The following is a 13,428-nucleotide window of genomic DNA, read 5'->3' as shown; positions in this document are numbered from 1 at the left end:
TTCCAGAGTTCAGCTGAGGGCAACCAGGCATAGGGCTTGTCTCTTTCTGGGCTGCTTCTATCAGTCTTGGCTGTGCTGCTTTCTTCTTCTTCTTCTTTTTATTTTTTACAGGCATTTATTGCTCTTGGGGCACAGGTAAGGCCTCATGCGATCAGTGTCATAAACTTGTAAACTGGGAGAGTGAGGGAGAAGGCATTGAGGCGACCATCTTCAAAATCTTCCATCTTTACGCAGGACCAGGAAGGATGAAGTCGGATGCAGGGCTCGTGCCTGAGCCACGTGGGGTGCACAGGCTCTCAGAGCTTGAGGAAGGTGATGCTGTTCAGTTTCTTCTTCTCCATCACCGCTTGCACGAACTTAATGATGTCCTCAGTTTGCAGCATGCTCATATTGGAGGCCCTCTGACCAGGCCGCTATCCAGGGCCTGGTCAGCCATTGCATTGTGGGCGGTGAAGACCACCTTGTTGACCAGGCTCTGGTTTCCGATGATCCCGGGAAACCACTGCAGCGTTCCCATGTCAGCTGCCAAGCCATATTCCACGTCCTTCACCTGGAAGAAAGCATCCTGGGCACAGAACCAGACGTCACAGGCAGTGATGAGGTCCACTCCTATACCATGCAGCCGCCGTGGATGACAGTGATCACGGGCTTCAGGCATTTCTTTTTTTTTTTTTTAAGATTTATTTATTTATTTATTTATTTATTTAATTTCTCTCCCCTTCCCGCCCCGCCCCCGTTGTCTGTTCTCTGTGTCTTTTTGCTGCGTCTTCTTCTTTGTCCGCTTCTGTTGTTGTCAGCGGCCAGGAATCTGTGTTTCTTTTTGTCGCATCATCTTGTTGGGTCAACTCTCTGTGTGGGCGGTGCTATTCTTAGGCAGGCTGCACTTTCTTTGGCGCTGGGTGGCTCTCCTTATGGGGCACATTCCTTGCACGTGGGGCTCCCCTACGCGGGGGACACCCCTGCGTGGCAGGGCACTCCTTGCGGCATCAGCGCTACGCATGGGCTAGCTCCACGTGGGTCAAGGAGGCCTGGGGTTTGAACCGCGGACCTCCCATGTGGTGGACGGATGCCCTAACCACTGGGCCAAGTCCGCATCTGTTGGGCATTTCTTTATAATGTTGAAGGTCTCCTGGTATCTGGAGATGAAGTTATGGAGGTACCAGCTGATGCAGACCACGTCCTCTCCCTGGGACTGCAGGAGGTCTGAAGCTGTGTCCATGAGATTGATACCTGAAGCGAACACTTTTCCTGCACCAGAGATCACCACCACACAACAGTCGGCGTTTTGCACAATCTGGCTGAAACACTCCACCACCTCTCTCCAGAAGGCCTTGTTTATGGCATTCCTCTTCTCAGGGCTACTTAGCTGCACATGCAGAATGTGTCTCTGGGCAGAAGTCACCCGAAGAGACTCATAGCTGTGCTCTGGGGTCTGGCTGGGGGGTGCTCTGGAGGCCTCATGTTGTGCAGAAGAGCCCATGGGGTGAAGGCTAAGGCAGAGGCTCGGGTGAGTGGGGGCCAAAGGATTCTGGAGCTGGCTCTGGAATCTGCAAGAAGCCACATCACCGTTGTTAACTGTGCTGCTGGTGTAACATAACTGGAGAAAGCAAGGGGATGGCACGGAAGGCTGCCATATTGGGGGAGGGCATCAAAGCCACAGGCTGCCCAGCCAAGGATGCCTTTCTTCCTGCCATCTTCACTAAGGGCTACTGGGCTGCTTTCTTCTTGAGTTCAACTGTTAGCTACCAGGCATATGGCTTATCTCTCCCTGGGTCTCAACTCTTTGAGCCTCTCAGGGGCTTCTCCTTGCAGCTCAGCTGTGGGTGAAACTGGAGTCCTTTCTCTCACATGGCAGGATCAATATGTGAGCTCCCTTTTCCTGTGTCTCCATTTTTATCAGACCCAGCAAGAGAGTGGGTCTGAGACTACTCAAACTGAGTAGTTTCACTGAGATAGTTCAATTGAAAGGGTCTCACACACACAGGAATGGATTTGTTCAGAAACATACTCTTTCTCTTTTTAGAATTGATAAAATAATTTCAAACTTTCTTAATGTCATACTGAAAAAATCCATCTCCACTACATGATAATAAAAAATTGTTCTTTTTCTGCAATTTGCTTTAATTGTAGCACAATATGAAAATTGTTTCACATGAGAATGTTATATCGAAGGGAAAAAGAAAATGAACTGTATGTTTTTTTTTATATTCCGGTATTTCTGAGTTATAGCACACTAAAAACCACATGGCTAAATTAAAAACTTTACTTTAGCTGACATTGAAATCTCAGACCTTCATGATCCCACCCTCTAACCCAACTTACTTAGCTACAGTGGTAAAAACAACATGGTAGTGGCATAAAAATGGACAGATTGACCAATGGAATCTAAGTAGGAATTTAGAAGTAGACCATCACATCTATGGTCAAGTGATTTTTGACAAGGCTCTCACACCCACCCAGCTGGTACAGAGCAATCTACTCAACAAATGGTGCATGGAGAACTGGATATCCATATTCAAAAGGAAGAAAGTGGACCCAATCTCAGACCTTATATACAAAAATGAACTCAAATTGGATCAAGGACCTAAATATAAAAGCTAGAACCATAAAACTCCTGGAAGAAAATGTACGGAAGCATCTTCAAGATCTGGTGGTAGGTGGTAGTTTCTTAAACCTTACACCCAAAGCACAAGCAATGAAAGAAAAAAAAATGTAATTGTCATCTCCTTAAAATTAAACACTTTTGTGTTTCAAATGACTTTAAGAAGGTGAAAAATCACCCTACGCAATGGGAGAGAATTTTCAGAAACCACATACCCAATAAGTGTTTGACATCCATGTTATATAAAGAGGTCATACAACTTAATAATAGAAAGATAAGGAACCCAATTTAAAGATGAAAAGACATTTTTCCAAAGAGAAAGTTTGTACATGGAAGCACAGGAAGGATTTGCAACATCACTAGCCATAAAGGAAATGCAGATCAAAACTACAGAGAGTTATCATTGCACATCTTATAGAATGGTCATTATTGAAAAGAATGACAACAACCATAACAGAAAACTACAGTGCTGGAGAGGAAGCAGAGAAATAGGAGCACACTTTCACTGTTGGATGGAATAGTAAAATGGTGCAACCTCTGTGGAAGACAGTTTGGTGGTTCCTCAGTAAGCTAAATATAGAATTGCTGTAAGATCTGGCAATCCCCCTACTGGGAATATATTCAGAAGAACTGAAAGCAGGGACATGAACAAACATTTGCACACCAATGTTAATAGTGGCATTATTTACAATTGCAAAAAAAAAAAAAGGAAACAACTGAAGAAAGGATAAACAAAATGTGATATGTGTATGAAGGAATATTATTCAGCTTTGAGAAGAAATGAAGTCAGGATTAGTATGACAACATGAATGAACCTTGGGGACATTATGTTGAGCGGAAAAGTCAGACACAAAAGGACAAATATTGTATGGTCTCACTAATATGAACTAAATACGATGAGTAAACTCAGAGTTAAACTATAGAGTATAGGTCACTAGGGGATAGGAGGAGGGCTGAGAAGGGGGAGCTGATGCTGAATGCATGTAGAATGTTCAATAAGGTGGATTGTAAATGTGTGGAAATGGACAGTTGATGGTAACACATTATAGTTAGTATAACTACCATTGCAGTGTTATAATGAATGTAACTGAAAGGGTAGTCTGGGAGGTTGTATTAGTAAGCCAAAGGGGTGCTGATGCAAAACACCAGGAATCTCCTAGGCGTTATAAAGGGTATTTATTTGGGGTAGGAGCTTAACAGTTACCAGGCCTTAAAGCATAAGTTACTTCCCTCACCAGTCTCTTTCCACATGTTGGAGCAAGATGGCTGCTGATGTCTGTGAGGGTTCAGGGTTTTTGGGTTCCTCTGGGCTCAGCTCCTCTGTTTCCTCCACAAGGTCAGCTGTAGACTATCAGGTGAATGGCTCTGACTATTTCCCCAGGGCTCCAGCTTAAGACTTCAGCATCAAACTCCAACATCAAAACTCCAACATCAGAAACCCACAACTCTGTTCTTTGCCATGCCTTTTATCTGTGAATCCCCATCCACCAAGGGGCAGGGACTTAATGCCCTAATGATGTGGCCCTATTAAAGCCCTAATCATAGCTCAGTCAGGCCCAGGTACAGATCAGATTACAAGCATTATCCAATATTTATTTTTGGAATTCATAACCATATCAAACTGCTACAGAGGTTAACATCAATTGAAAGAAATCTAGAGGATAGTCTAGGGATTATATAACAATGATTTCAGTGGTGGATGATGATCGTGGTTAATAGTACAAACACAGGATTGTTCCTTTATATGTTTATTAGGGTTATGTAGGGAAACAGAATCAATAGGAGATATCTGTAAATAGTATGAGATTTTATAAGATTCTCTCACATGACCATAGGGATGCACAAGATCAGGTTTTGCAGGCAGGCTGCAAACCAGGGGCTCCAATGAAAGTCCAATAAAGGTTCATGATATTTCTGAGCTGGGAAATTCTCACTGAATACTGAAATCACCTCCCCTTTTAAGGCATTCAACTGATTGGATAAACTGTCCTTCACTGATGATGGCAGTCTCCCTGGTTGAGTGTAGATGTAATCAGCCATCTGTGCAGTAAACTCACTGATGACTAAAGCCCATAAATGCTCTTGTATTACAATTAGCCCAGTGCTTGCTTGACTGAACAGCTGATCACAATTATATGGCTGAATTGACATATTAGCTTAACCATCACACTCTATTACAAGGTGTTAAGAATATGGTGGCACATGGGAAAAATACCACTAATGTATATATTAATGACTGTAGTTAACAGTAATATTATTATATCTTACAGTAATGGCAAAGAAGATACTATATTAATGCCAAAAATTAATAATGGGGGGAGTATATGGGGATATGGGATTTTTCCTTTTGGAGTAATGGAAACATTCTGAAACTGACTGAGTTGATGACAGCCCAACTCTGATAAAACTGAGAGCCACTGAGTATACACTTTGGGTGGATTTGTACAAGATATGGAACTGTATAACACAGTGAACCCCATGGTGAATGACAGACTGTGGTTAACAGTACATATATGAGATCATTCTCTCATGACTATAACAAATACACAAAACTAATACATGGTGTTAATAATAGGATGGTTTGTGGGAAAAATACACCAAATATAAGCTATGGAATACAGATGACAGTAATATCATGATCAGTGTTCTTTCATAATTTGTAACTAATGTATCACAACAATGTAAGGTGCTGGTGATGGGGTGATGTATGGAAAAATCCTGTATGGTACTCATGATTGTTCTTTAAAAATTTGAAAAAAAAGTGAGTGACTTAAAACAACATCTCTTTATTATTTCTCATGGGTCCACAATGCGTGAATTCCATGAGATGGGCAATTGAGGGCCACCAATTAACAGACTACCACATTAATTATTCTGATACCACTTGTAAAATAATCTGTTCTTACTCCACTGATTTGAAGTGTCTTATTTATCACATAATAAATTCCTATTTAAATCTGAATCTCTTTCTGGACTCTGTTCTATTACTATCTCTGTGTTAGCATAGCAGTATTTGCATTATAGTAGCTTTATTATAGCATTTATTATTCACATATTCTCACTATTCTTTTCCAAAATGCCATAAAGAGTAATGAAGTTCTGATACATGCAATAACATATATGAACTTTGAAGAGACATCATGTTGAGCGAGATAAGCCAAATAAAAAAGGATAAATATGTTTGCCCTTATTTGAAATAATTAGAATGAGCACACTCACAGGGTCAGAATCTAGAATATAGGTTAGCAGAGGACAGGGTGGGGATAGGAATGGAAAGCTAAGGTTTAAAATATACAGGATTCCTATTTGGAATGATGGAACTATTTTGATAATGAATGGTGGTGATAGTGCAACATTGTTAACCTAATTTACTGTGCTAAAATATTTATCTGAATGTGATTAAGAGGTGGAACTGTTAGATAGTATATATAGTAACAGAATAAAAATAATAAAAAAAATCCGTGGAACAATACTGCACAGTGAACCCTAAGTTAAACCATAGATAGCACAATTATAAAAATGTGCTCTCATCAATTGTAACAAATATTCCACACCAAGATGTTAATAACAGGGTGGTATATAGGAATCCTATATTTTTTGCATGATTATTCTGTAAACCCACAATTTCTCTAATCGAGAAAAAATGTATTGGCTTTTATTTTCTTATTAGTTTGTTATATGTTTCTCCTTACAAGAACATAAACTACAAGAAGGCAGGAATTTTGTTTGTTTTCTTAACTGCTATGCCTCCAGTTTTTCAAACAAACAACATGTAGCAGCAGCCATTGCAATTATAGGTTGTTTTCAATTTTTCCATTTTACAAGCAATCCCGCATTTGCATCCTTAACTGTCTCATACATGAGTGCGATTAATACATGAGTGTATGTACACATTTTCAATTTTGCTAGACTTCAAATGCTCTCCACAGTTGCTATACCTATTTACAATCTTGTGGCTGTGAATTTCCTCTTGTATTTCCCAACTATCGATAATGTCAGAATTTCATTTTTGCTAATCTGTTAAGCGAAAATAGGAATTCCATTATCAACTCACTTCCCTTTAATCTTAATACTAACAAGTTTCCTTTTCTGTTCCTGACATATGTGTGTGTGTATATTTATATATATATATATATTTACTTATAAACAGTAACGTATGCACATAGTTGAAAAGAAAACAGGTCTAAAAAGATTATAACAAAAACAGTAGTCCCTCACCCCTCTTCAGTCCTATTTTTGAAACCAAGCACATCAAACCAATACTCTTGGGTTCTGGTCTTATAGCACTATTTTTGCAATTTCTTCATTTAGTTCTTTCACATAGACACATACATTCCTTTGCTTCCCTTCATTTTATAATCTCAATACTGTATTAATTATATTACAATTTTAAGGATCAATATTTACATTGTTCTGACTGCGTTAATATTGTTAACTGCAGAGCCAAGTAGTGCATACTTTTCTTTCTTGAAAATCTTTTATGTTTTCTTGAAGAAAATAATTGCTTCATTTATCACATATATACTTTTCTCTGTATCTATCTTTACCTTTTTCCAATTGCTTATTCAATTTGGTCATATGCCAAATACTAGCTCACTTCCCCCAGTGCTCAGATATAGCAGATAACCTTGTTTTTAATCAGAGGCCTCATCCTGGAGCCCTTCATCTGCTTCCTCCAGGCTGGACTGGCTACTTTCTAGGCTTCCTGCTGTCTGTCATTTGGGACTTCCCTTTTCTATTTTTCTGTTTGAGAGTCTTTGTTTCCTGAACTCCGTGTTTTCCACTCTCTTGATTACTTCCTCATTTCAGAGGAGCATGTTGCTAGTATCTTCCTGAGAAAGGGTGCATAGGAAGTAAATTCTCTGAGATCTTGGGTATCTGAAAATGTTTTTATTCTATTCCATTGGTTCTCAATCCTGGATGCAAATTGCAATTACATGGGGAGCCAAAAACAAAAGCAAAAACATTCCCAGGCCCTGCCTCATTCCCAATTGCACGAGAATTTCTGGTTCTAGGATCCGTAAATTCTCTAGGTGATTCTAATGTAGTGTCAGAGTGGAGAGCCAGATATTCCCCTCTCATACATGAAGTGGTGGTTTGGCTGGTGTAGTAGAAAGGATTCTATTGGCCCCCAAGATTCTCTTTCCCTCCTGTACATGGTCCATATAATACCCTTCCGTTGAGTGTGGGTAGGACTAGTACAATGGAATATCATTCTCATGAATAAGCTACTAATCAGTTGACTTTGAATTAATCCATATGGAGATTATCCTGGGTGGGTCTCACTTGATCAGCCAAGCTCTTTAATAGAAGGTAAAAAAAATATCAGAGAGACATTCTCCAGCTGATCTTAAAAATGAAGCAAACTGCCATGTTTTGAGAGAAGGGGGACTCATCGCAAAGGTTTCTAGGAGCTGAGAGCAGCCACTTGGAACTGAGATCAGTGCCCAGCTGACAGCCAACAAGAATACAATGACCTCAGTCATATAACCTCAACTGACTTCTGCCAACAAACTGAATTAGGTTATAAGGGGACTTCAAGCTCCAGAGGAGACTGCAGCCCCAGCTGACACCTAGATTGACACCTTGACACCTTCTGAGACCCTGAACAGGCAACCCAGCATCTCAGTGCCTGGACATCTAAACCACAGAATCTCTGGGTGTTGTGTAAGCTACTAAGATTGTGGTTATTTGCTACACAACAATAGAAAACTAATATACCTAAATATAGAATTCTGGGTATAGAATCCCTATGACTTATAGAGGCATTGCTCCATTGACTTCTAGCTTCCTATGTCACTACTATGCAATTGGATGCCATTCTAATCCCCATATTTTTTTTTGCATTTTGCTACATTTGCTTTATCATTCTCTTTCTTATTCTTAGGTTTATATGTAATTTTTTGAGTATTTGAGAGTATATTTCAGACAACATATCCATTCATTCCAAAATATTGAAGTGTGTGTTTCCTAAAAACATTCACTTACATAACAACAGTGCAATTATAAAAATCTGGAAATTTAACAATTAAATTGCTTTTAGTTACAAACCATATTAAAATATCACCAATTATCCTTATAATGTCCTTTATGATGTATTTTTTTTATATGGTCCAGGATCCAATCCACTATCATGCATTGCATTTAGTTTCCAAGTTTTTATGTCTCCTTAATCTGCAACAGTTCCTTAGACCTTCTTTGTCTTTCATAATATTGACATTTTTGAAAAGTACATGCCAGGTATTTTGTAACATGTCCCTTAATTTGGGGTTGTCTGATATTTCCTAGTGCTTAGGTTCAAGTTTTGCTTTTTTTTTTAAGATTTATTTATTTATTTATTTCTCTCCCCTTCCCTCCCACCCCGGTTGTCTGTTCTCAGTGTCTGTTTGCTGCATCTTTGTCCGCTTTTTTTGTTGTCAGCGGCACGGGAATCTGTGTTTCTTTTTGCTGCTGTCATCTTGTTGTGTCATTTCTCTGTGCGGGTGGCGCCATTCTTAGGCAGGCTGCACTTTCTTTGGCGCTGGGCGGCTCTCCTTATGGGGCGCACTCCTTGTGCGTGGGGCTCCCCTACGCGGGGACACCCCTGTGTGGCAGGGCACTCCTTGGGCGCATCAGCACTGTGTATGGGCCAGCTCCACGTGGGTCAAGGAGGCCCGGGGTTTGAACCGTGGACCTCCCATGTGGTAGATGGATGCCCTAACCACTGGGTAAAGTCTGCTGCCCAAGTTTTGCATTTTTTGACAAGAATACTATAAAACTGTTGCTGTGTTCTACTCAGTACATAACATCGGGAAGCTAGTGATGACAATTTAGCCAAATATTGGAAATATTAATTTTGTTCACTTGGTTAAGTTGGTGTCTGCCAAATTTCTCCACTATAAAGTTATTTTTTCCTTTTGTAGTAAACTAATAATAATATGTGGAAATAATTTGACTATGTAATTATTCTGTTCCTAAATTACTTTCATCTACTAATTTTAGGATTCTTTGATGATTCTTGCTTGAATCAATTGTCAACATTTTTAAATGACCTGAATCAATTACCTTATCTATTTTTAAGTGACCTGTTTTTCTCACTGAGAGCTTCTAGATTCTCTTCTAGTGTTCCATATTTTCTATGATTCTGATACTAGAATTTAATGATTCTGGTATAGGTCTTTCTTTGCTCATAGCACTTTATCCATAGTGGGAACTCAATAGATTCTTTTAATCTGGAGATTCTTCTCGTTTGGAAGGTTTGATTTTGATAATTTTCTCCCTCCTATTTTCTCCTTTTCTCTTTCCTGAAAATCCTATTAGCCAAATATTGTACCCCTTGTATTGTATTGTTTTTCTTTTTCTTTAAAAATTTTTCTGTATTATAATTCATCTCCTTGTATTTTCTCTTTGCTGCACTATCTGGAATTTAACAGTTGATTCCCACTCTTGAATTCTTAATTTTTATGATTATGTTTTTAATTTTCTAGACCTATATTTCTTGTTACCTGTTACTAAAAAATAACATCCTGTTATATATCACATATGCAATATCTTCCTTTTTCTTACAGAGGAGCACAACACAATGTCTGCATGTTTTCTTTTGTTCATTCTCTCATTTGGGTTGGGTTTCCTGTTTTTCTTCCGTTTTGTGTATTTATTTCAGTATTGTAAATTTGAGGCTTGCCTGAATAGCTATCCATTTATATTTTAGAACGAGGTACTTAAAAAGCTGAGTGGGACTCTGACTGGTAGGTTTCACTGTAGGGTGATCAGCTCGTGTTATCTCCAGACATTAATATTAGATATTAGTGGTTAATTATCATGCGGCCATTCAGTTTCTTTAGAAGGATCCTCTAGTTATCTATTTGAGCGACATGTGTGAGACCCCTGGAATTTCAAAGAGAAGGAGGGAGTTTGGACTCTGTCTGTTTTCAGGATGTAAGTTTTCACTTAAGGTAGCTTTCTCCTACCTTCTGCTGTTCCTGTTGTTTCTAAGTGCTGAGCCTCTCTGGTTTCAATTTATTCTGATAGAGATTTGGCTGTGATGGATTTAGGAAGTGACCTGTTGTTCCAGTCACTTCATATATAGACATTTGACTACTCACTATTTTTAGTACTGTCCCTCATCTCCACAACTAGGCACCTGGTCCATCCATGTGTTGAGTCTCTCAGGGGTTCAGTGAAGTGTATCAACATGTTTCTCTTTGGTTTCTCCCTCTGCAGGCATCTTAATTTATAGCATCCTCTTCTTTCATGTTATAGTCTCTCCATCTGTTTTTCATCGTCCAAAAATTTGTTATTTCTTGCTAACTGGTTCTCTCTATTGTCCTTTTGTTCATTGTGGGTTTATTTATTCTCTCAAAAATCCACTTAAGGTCATTTTTAGGTAGGACTTTGGAGAGAGAGGAATTAAATTTCTATGGTCTATGTGCAATCTGATCCTATTTTTATTTTTTTTGATGAACTTTCTAATCAGTCATTCACTTTATACCTACATACCTATCCATCCACACATGGGAATTTATTTAGAATTGCTTTAAATCCATGGGCTAATTTGTGAGGAACTGACATTTTAACAATACTGAGTCTTCTCTTCCAGAAATTTTCAATTTATTCAAGTATCCTTTGATATAGTTCAGCAAATTACTATTAATTTCTTCATATAGGTCTTGTACATTTCCTATTAAGTTTACTGCTGTATAATTGCTGGATAATTTTTGATTACTGTAGGGAACAAACCCCCACATTATATTTTATAACTGATTATAGGAAAAAAAAACCTGCTGATTTGTATACTTATCTTGTATCTGATCACCTTGATGTACTCCTATATGTTTACTTGGTTCTTTATATAAATGTATATAAACATCATTTGCAAATGTGTGTCATTTTATAACAGAAATATGAGATGAAAATCTTGATGGAGATCTATTCATACATTTTCATTTGAGAATCATCCACAATAAAATAAATTTGAAAATTTCTTCCTTAAAATACCCAATACCTAGCACAGTAACTGGCTATTAGCAGTAGCTCAAAAAATGTTTATTGAATGAATGAATGCATTCAGTATGTATAGCCATCTTTTTCCCTTTGGGCTTAATTTTACAAATTTAGGCAGATAGGAAATGTTTTCTAAAAACTCCTCAAGGTGAACATTTCATAACATCCCTGGAAACCCACATTAGTACTTAACAAATCTCAATGTCAGGAAACTTCCTTACACTAAAGACCATTTTGCTTTAGTTTAAGTCATTTCCTTTAATTCTTTTCATAGTGTTTCTAAAGAACAGATTGCCATTCCCCATGCATAAGTCTGAGAAGAACCTTACGTAGAACTAATATTTTTTATTAAGGTTTGCTTTAGAAATTCTTTCTTCCTTCCTCCACCATGAATTTTCTGGGTGGATAATTCTACCACCCAGAAAAAGATTTATTTATAGAAGAATTTTGAAAAAATATGTCTCTAAAAACAATTTTAGAGAATGGTGATACGTAAGTATAAAGATGTTTATCTTGCCCTCCTCAGAATTTTTTAAACCAAGTTTCCAAACTTGACAGACTTTAAAAAATACCTGGGAAACTTAATAAAAATAATGACTTTTTTTGTCCCTACCTAAAATGTATTGAATTTTTAAATGTATTTTTTTGTTAATTTATTGACGTATATCGCTCATACATGAATATAAGCAGTATACATAAGCAATATACATAAGCAATAACTGTATAGTAATAGTTGTGAACTTACAAAACAAACGTATATAACATCATACAGAACTTTCATAACTCACCCTACCACTAATACCTTGCATTGTTTTTAACTAATGATTAAAGAGCATTGTCAAAATATTACTACTAACCAAAGTATTTTCCCCCAGCCCACCCTGTTATTATCTTTATATCATTTATATATGAACATACAGAAATAAGTAAGTGTATGGTAAAAGTTGTGAACTTACAAAGCAAACATGCAGATCATCATACAGCGGTCCCATACATCAGCCCTCCACCAAAACCTTGCATTGTCATGAGACATCTGTTACAAATTATGAAAGAATATTGTGAAAAATCTTATTACTAATTATAATCCTTATCTTACATTTGGTATGTTTCCCCCCGACCCACCATATTATTATTTTTTAAATAGATTTTTTATGACAGAAGTTGTAAATTTATAAAACAATCATGCACATGTGCAGAATTCCCAAACAACATGCCTCTATCAATTCACCACACTGTGGTTGAATATTTGTTACAAATAAGATAATATCTTCTGATTGTTACCAAGTCCATAGTGTACATTTGGCACACATTTTCCATACTGCCCCATTATCAACACAGTACATCTTTGGCATAGATGCAAGAATATTATATTATTACTGCTAACTACAGTCCATAAGTCACTCCAGTTGTATTTTTTCCATGCTTCTCCACATTCCCACCACCCTGCAACAGTGATGTACATTTGCTCTAGTTAACAAACGACACTCTTGCATCTGTACCATCAACCACAATTCTCCTCCATCTCTTGGTTTACTCTTCTCTGATCCTTATTAATTTCCAGCTTCATTCCTCTGTCGTCAGAAAAATTGCTTTCATAATTTCAATCTTTCTAAATTTGTTGAGACTAAACTATGACCTAGCATGTGCTTCTGTCCCCTTCTCGTCTCTTTTCCCTCTGGGATGCTCAAAATGCATATGTTTGTGCATTTTGTGTTGTCATTCAATTTCCTGAGTCCCTGCTGAAATTTTCCTTTTTTTTTTTTGTCTATCTCTTCTATTATCTGTGTGATTTTGGATGTTCTAATTTTGACTTCACTAATTCTTTCCACTGCCTGTTCAAATTT

The 13,428-nt window shown here is 37.9% G+C and overlaps 1 pseudogene; it reads right to left on the bottom strand.

Moving 5' to 3' along the window:
* Positions 1-296: 296 nt before the first annotated feature.
* LOC101437967 (delta(3,5)-Delta(2,4)-dienoyl-CoA isomerase, mitochondrial pseudogene) lies at positions 297-4,753 on the bottom strand (annotated as a pseudogene).
* Between the last annotated feature and the right edge of the window lie 8,675 nt (positions 4,754-13,428).

The sequence above is a fragment of the Dasypus novemcinctus genome, chromosome 4 (genome assembly GCF_030445035.2).
Source record: "Dasypus novemcinctus isolate mDasNov1 chromosome 4, mDasNov1.1.hap2, whole genome shotgun sequence".
NCBI classification, from domain to species: Eukaryota; Metazoa; Chordata; class Mammalia; order Cingulata; family Dasypodidae; genus Dasypus; species Dasypus novemcinctus.
This window is presented reverse-complemented; position numbering and strand designations above follow the sequence as displayed.